This window comes from Empidonax traillii, unplaced genomic scaffold (genome assembly GCF_003031625.1).
Source record: "Empidonax traillii isolate 1590-97213 ecotype Southwest subspecies unplaced genomic scaffold, ASM303162v1 scaffold763:size302500, whole genome shotgun sequence".
In the NCBI taxonomy this organism is placed as follows: domain Eukaryota; kingdom Metazoa; phylum Chordata; class Aves; order Passeriformes; family Tyrannidae; genus Empidonax; species Empidonax traillii.
Genome location: NW_020955956.1, coordinates 255,227 through 262,523, shown reverse-complemented (window position 1 = coordinate 262,523; position 7,297 = coordinate 255,227).

The following is a 7,297-nucleotide window of genomic DNA, read 5'->3' as shown; positions in this document are numbered from 1 at the left end:
TCTGACATCCAGTAACAGCTGAATCTGGAAAGAGAGTGCATTTCCCTTATCTTTATGCACAATATCCCCAGGCAAAACCACTTGAGAATTCAAACTGACAGCCCTGGGAGCCAGAGGTGAGCACACTCCCATACACCCTCCCTCTGCCAGCACACACCTGCAGCAGCAATGTCATCTCCATGCCCTCCTTTCTGCCTGCAAAGGACTGGCTGGTACCAGGGGGGGTTTCTATCCCAGCTCTGCTGAATTAGCAGGCACCTCATTTGCCAGCAGATGAGCCTTGCAGGTGAGGTAAGAAACGGAGAGAGACGCTGTGCTTCGAGCCCTGCGAGGTGACATTTCCAGGTGTACAGCTGTGCAAACAACCAGGACAAAGGCAGTTAATCTGGCTCTGCTCCACCTCCCTCCATCCCCATAACATCCCTCAGCAGGGATGAGGGTGCTGGGTCTCTGCAGGGGAGGGGAGATGGCCTGGGGCCTGTGAGAGCTCTGCAGTCCAGCCATGGCTCAGAGGGACTAAGGGGTTGTTGGCAGGACCTTCAAGAAGTGAGTCCGTGTAGTTTGATTTGTTTCTATTAAATATACTTTGCAGACAGAGTAAATACACTTTGTCTCAGGGGTTTTGTTTGTGCTGTGCAGCAGGTTCAGCTACACCACTGCTCTTTTGGTACCAGTTACCTGGGGCCTCACCTCAGTGGTGAAAGGGACTTTAAATCACCCTCTATCACACAAATATTGGAAGAGAAAAGACTTCACCAACAAATTTTCCATTTCCAGCTTAATCAGCTTGACAGCAGTTTTACAAACTATCTGAGCTGTGATGCTTCGTGATCCTGCTTGACTCTTTAGCTGTAAAAAACCAAGTGCTAAGGAACATTTAACTAAACCTCCAAAACTGACACAAACTCCTTAGAGCTGCCACCTGGAGTCTCAGATACTTCAGTGCTAAGAAGGGCAGATCAGACAATATTTGCAATGATGCAGCTGCCATCCAGAGAAGAGATAGTTCTTAAATCTCTTCCTCATATTTTTTTTTTTTTTAGGATTATGTAATTCCTAGGAGCATCCCATGCTCCCTGGTAATGAATGGCAGCATCGACACAAAAACTGTTGGAAATAATGTTGAAAATTCAGCTTTTGCTCCATCCCAGCACCCTGCAGGGCTCAGGAATGTGTTTCCTGGCCCTGAGCTGGGCTAACTTTGGAACAACCTGAAACACATCAAAACAAGGAGCTGTAAAGCAGCAGCTGTGATTGATTAATCACAGTAGTGAAGCTGAAGGGTTTGATCATTTTCAAAAGCTCTTTAACATCTTATTCTCCAAAGAAGGAGAGGTTACTGCAGCCACAGAACAAAGCAGAGCACAGACTGGAGCTGATTCCTCCCTGGAAAGGCTCTGGACATGCTGTGCTGCCTCGGACGGTGCCTCTGGATGCAGAAGATCAGCACAAATGAATGAACGTGCCGAGCTGACGCTGGCTGGGAAGGAAACACTCGGATGATGTCTCAGGCTGGTTCTTGAGATGTTCCCATGCCACCTGCACAGGCATTCCCCTCCCAGCACTCACAGCCTGACCCTGCACACACCCTGAGCCAGCACAGGAGGCACCCACAGCCCCGCAGCCGAGGGAGGAATTGAGTTTCCCATCCAACCTCCCTGCCCAGAGGAAGCTCACCCTCCCCCCACACACACATTACGGCTATGAATTATTTCAGATTCCTTGTATTTTTATGGGAACTCTACGTTTTTCCCTTCCATAAGAAATAATCCATTTCTCTCCAGTTTTCCTCTGGTGGGCAGTCACGTTGATTAATTTGCCTCTTCAACCAGCCCTGCTTCCTCCCAGAGGCCGAGCTAAGCACTGCCCATGGCAAGCACATGGCCCAGTAACCATCGCCCCCCAGGGCTGCTCAGCAAAGTATTTTTCAACCACCAATTAAATACAGACCTATTATCTGGTCAGCAACTAATTGGCATTAATTAGGGTGTGCAGGGATCCAAGCCCCTGCAAGCAAGGCCAAAGGCACGGCCCTCGCCCAGCACAGCAGCATTTGGGGGTTCCCCACGTGGGACCCTCAGCCCTGGGGCAGCAAAGAGCCCTGAGGATAATAGAGAAGCAGGCTCTGCAGGACTATCGATCTGCCCTTCTGTGAAAGCTCTTTACCCTCCTTTCCCCAGGGAGGAAAAAGAGAAACCTGCTCCTTCAAAGCCATTTTCTTAATCAGCAGCCATGGCACAGGTCGGGGGCAAGGCAGAGGCACTGGAGAAAGGGAAACAAGCAAAGGGAAATTAATACTTGGGTTTGTCACAAGGCACGGGGAGGCCCAGCTCCTGTGTGTGTTCACAGCTCGGTGCCTGCACATCAGAGCATGCCAAAGGACACTGCAAAACCTGCCCAAGCACATCAGCACCAGCGCTGGGTGTAGGTCACCTTGTCAGATGGAGGGGGATCGCTGCAAGGAGCTGCATCTTTCACTTTAAAAATCTACCTTCTATCTCAGTCCAGTAAAACAACTGACACGTGGTGAATGCCACACTGTCCAGGGGACACCATTCCAGACCTTCCCCTGGAACGCCTGTGGATTCAGAGTGAATTCTGAGGAGAGGAGAAATGATGCTCCACTGTGCAATGCAGCAACATCTGCTGTTCCTCTCTGCATGAGCTGTTTCCCTTCCCTCCCTCGGGCTGTACTGTGCTCTCCAGGTTCCATCCCCTGCACTGGCAGGCATGGGGGAGTGAGCAGGAGAGGAAACCACAGGAAAGGGCACAGTCACCTGGGCACTGCTTATGAGACATCCTTGCAGCAAAGCAGGAAGGGGACAGAGGCTTGAGCGAGGCTTCGTGTCAGAGTTGCCAAACCCTGGAGCACACGAGGGGCTGCCTGGCCGTCACGGTGCAGCCAGGAGCCCACCCCCCCTTTGCTGACCTTCAGCAGTGAAATCAGAGTGGACAGCAGCGGGTTCTTTGCAGAACCAGGTTTGCTGAGTGTGTTTGAAATACCCTCCTGCCAGCCCGTGCTGCTTGAAACAACCTGAAGGAGTGGCTGACCCTGGCTCCATCACACTGCTAAATGTGCCCGCAGGACGTCCCTAGATGAGTTACTTTGATTTTGTCTGTTCATCCCCAACCGCAGTTTTTAATCCTCAGGATAACAAAGGCTGATCCGCAGACGCCTTCCAGGATTTCCGGCTCTGGAAGAGCCACGTTTGCTCTGTGCTAGAATTGCAGCACCCAGGGAGCTTAAACAAAGAGCCCCAGGCAGTCCCAGCCTGAAACACTGGGAACAATGCCATCGTTCCCAGAGAGGGGAAGATGTTTGGAATTGCAATTTCTGAGGTCACCTTTTATCATCCAGGCTCACCACAGGCACAGCACAGAGCCCGAGTGCAGCTCCTGACAGACAAAACCAGCACTGGCACCTCCTGCAATGCTGAAACAGCGGGTGCCCCATCTCCAACAGGTCCTGCCCCTCATCCCTGCTGCCCACCCTGGCAGCAGCAGAAGGGAGCAGCTGCCCACCAGGCCTCTGTGAGAGGGATTTCGGTGCCCTTACTGAGGAGGGCAAGGCTTGGTCCACTAATCTCAGAGGCTAAAATAATAATTTTCCTCTCTCTTCTGAGAAATCCTCCCAGCAAAGCCTGGAAGATGCAGCGAGCCCAGACAGAAACATATTTCCCCTGTGGTTACGCTGCTGCCTGGCTGCCAGCACACAGACAGGCTATTTGTGCCTCGCTAGGCAAAACCCAGTGAAGTGTTTAACTTGACAACAGGAGCGTCTCTCCGATCGATGCCACCTCAGCTGACCCCAGCACAGCACCACGGGTCCCCCAGTTGCCCACTCCCCCAGCTGCCTGCGCTGCTCCACTGCCCAGCAGGGGTTACCTCCTCTGCAGGCTCCTCACATGTCCAACCTCCAGCCCTTCTCCACTGCAGCCTCTTTTCCGCCTCAGAAAGTTCCTCCCAGCCCTCCTCCAGCAGCTGCCCTGGTGCTGGGAACGTGGGATGGGCAGTGGGGGGCTGGCACCGAGGCGCTGGGAGATGATGGAGCCCCTCGAGTGGAAACATTGGCTCTGGCACAGGGAAAACATGGACCTCAGCCCAGGCTGAGCTGCATCTTGGAAGCCTGTAAATAGCAGCTCCTCTGGCCTGTGACTTACTGAGCACGGCCAATGCCCCAGTTTCTCCTCTGGCTCAGGGACCAACCTCTGCTCACAGCACCAGCATCAGTCTGGAGTGAGAGCAGGAACACACCGAGTGAGCAGGTACAGCTGCCACAGCAGTCCCTGAGCAGGGAGAGAGGGGGGTATTGGGCCCTGACCTGCCAAAGCATCCTGAAAACTCCCTGATGGCTGAGCCCAGGTGTGAGGGCTGTGGGGTGGGATGTGGGCACAAGCTGCCCCCAGCGATGGGAGGTGCAGAGCAGCTGGGCAGGCACCCACAAGAGCCCAGGCAGGACAGGACCCCCAAGCCTAGGATGGTGACAGTCTGCAGCCCTGAGGGTGATCCCTCGGTCAGAGGAGGCAGTTTGCACCTGCCTGCATATGGCCAGAAGGGGAAGTTCCCTCCCAGAAGCAAATTATCTTCTTGATTTGGGCCCCACAACACACATGGCACCAGAAGCAATTTCCATATCCACCCTCGCCTCACGTGCAGGGTTTTCTACCTCGCTATAAATAGTTCCTAGCACTGCTGAGCAAGGATTAATGACTTTTCTAATTATACCACCATCAGGTGGTGACAGGGGAATGATACTATGCAGATGTCTGAGCCCACTCACACAGCGTGGCTGGATTGCTCTGTGCAGAACATACCTGTACGTCACCTCCAAAATTCCAAGGAACATCAAGTCACAAGTGCAGGAAAGGAAAAAAAAAAACAAAACCAAAAACAAACAAACAAACAAAACCGGGTCTTTCTTAATATTAAATAAGAGATATCTGGAAACCACACATACAGTGCACTCAAGGATTTCTGTAGAAGGGCTCTTACTTCAGAAAATGCTAATGACAGGAAAGCACATCCTGCAACACCTGATGGGGTTTCAGCCCACCCTCTGCTGTTTAAGTTTTCCCACTCATGACAGCGTGAACGAGGGGCAGTTTTCGGAGGGGAGAACGGTATCTCAGTGCCAAAATAACTTTTCATTTTCTGAACAGTGGATGGATATGGCAATAAACATTTCCTCCTGAGGCCGTGGCAGGTGCATTGTTTGCCTGGGAAAATGACTGGAAAACTTTCCCAGCCAAGGAGCGCTCAGCTCAGCAGCGCAGCGGGTGCCATCTGCAGGGCCCCAGCTCCCCTCTGTGGCCCAGGCTCCAAGAGCCGCATTTTCCATCCACCGTGCAGAGGCTGAGCCCTGCTCAGCAGCCTCTGCTGGGCTCCTGACAGAGCGGTTCTTCGCCAGAGCCATCAGAAAGGGAAGGATCAGGCAGGTTCTTTTGCCCAGTCACGTGGAAAGGGTCCAAGTGGCTCCTCGCAGCGGAGATCTGCCTGTGTGGGGTCTCACTTACGGCAGTAATGATGCTGTCAGCTCCACGGGGCAGTACCTGTGTGCTGCAGTGCAGGTTGAAGGCACTGCCGTGGGGTTTGGGGGGAAGCAGGTCCGTGTGCCCGGCTCCCACAGGGCTCTGCCCACCGGCACCCTCAGGGGGGCACCGGGAGGGCTGAGGCAGCCTGGGAGGGCTACACTGCTCTGCCTTGGAGCCAGGCAGGCACAGCCCAGCCCAGCCCAGCTCAGCCTGGCACTGCCACTCCCTGCCCCTTCCCTGGGCAGCTGTGGGGCTCAGCCCCAGCCCCATCGCCATACGGCCGCTCCTGCCCTCCGGCTCCTGAGCTCCTGTTCCACCGCCAGCCTTGCCAGAGTGCCCCAGAAACCACTGCCGCTATTTTTAGAGGGTTAACAAGTACCTCGAGGAAGAAATAATCCCCTGGTACGTGACTCCCTTTCAGTCCAACACAACAAACGGCCGCAGCCTCGGTCCGGCAGCTGGGAGGATGAAACGAGAGCGATGAACTCCATCTACCCGCACCCACCTGCCCACGGCGAAGGAACACGGGAAAACAACCAACCCTCTCTTTGGTTGCCAAGGTTTCTCATTTTTATGTATAGCTATGTATATTTATAGTGCCCCTTGCTATCAAAAGTGAGCAAAGGCAACAGCAGATAAGACAGCCCGGCAGGATTGTTTCTCAACAGAATGTTTTTCACTTTTCCACGAGGCGTCAGCAGCTCTTTAAAGTCTTTTTATTACATTCTGCATTAGATGTAAAACCATATTTCAAAGACACTTTAACTTTGAAAAAGCAAAATGCAGATTCTGTACTGTGCCACCTGCAAACACGGAGGCACGACCCACACTAAAGAAACTTGGCAGGGAAGGAGGGAGAGAGAGAGGGATGAAGGGAGAGGGGGATCTCTGTGGACGAGACAAGGCCATTTAAAACACTTTAAAAACAAAAGGTCAGGGGGAAATCACTGCCCTCCTAATTATAGCATTCGCTCTCATCTTGCCAAGCCACAACTCGGGTTCCTAATTTAAATTGTCATTAAGCCTTGCTGCAGGCCCCATAACTCAGTGACTTTGGCTGGGATGACCTGTTCTCCTGCAAGGAGCTGGGGAGTACATTTGTATCGGGGATGGGGCAAGGAGGAACAACACACGGAGCTAAAATAAGGATGCAGATCACAGGCTGTCCTGCCCTGCAGCCATGGCTGCCCCGGGGGTGTCAGAAGAGCACATTACTCCATTATAAATAACAAAATAATACACTTCCACAAAGACCCCGGGCTGAGGAGAGCAGGACCGAGCAGCGCTGGCGCGGGGGAGCCCCCTCACCCGGGGAGCATCACCCCCGGGGCGCACGGGAGGGTTTTTGGGGGGGTGGTACCACCGCTCCGCCTCCCCCGCGATGCCGTTCCCGGGACAAACGCGCCACCGCGCGGCTTTGGGGACAAATCCGGCATCCCACAGCCCGGGGGGGATGCGGGGGGCAGAGATCTCCTGCCCCGGGAGGCACAGACCCCCTGCCCTGGGGGGCACAGACCCCCTGCCCTGGGGGGGCACAGACCCCCTGCCCCGGGGGGGTACAGACCCCCTGCCCTGGGGGGGCACAGACCCCCTGCCCCGGGGGGGTACAGACCCCCTGCCCTGGGGGGGCACAGATCCCCTGCCCCGGGGGGCACAGACCCCCTGCTCTGGGGGGGCACAGACCCCTGCCCTGGGGGGCACAGACCCCCTGCTCTGGGGGGGCACAGACCCCTGCCCTGGGGGGCACAGACCCCCTGCTCTGGGGG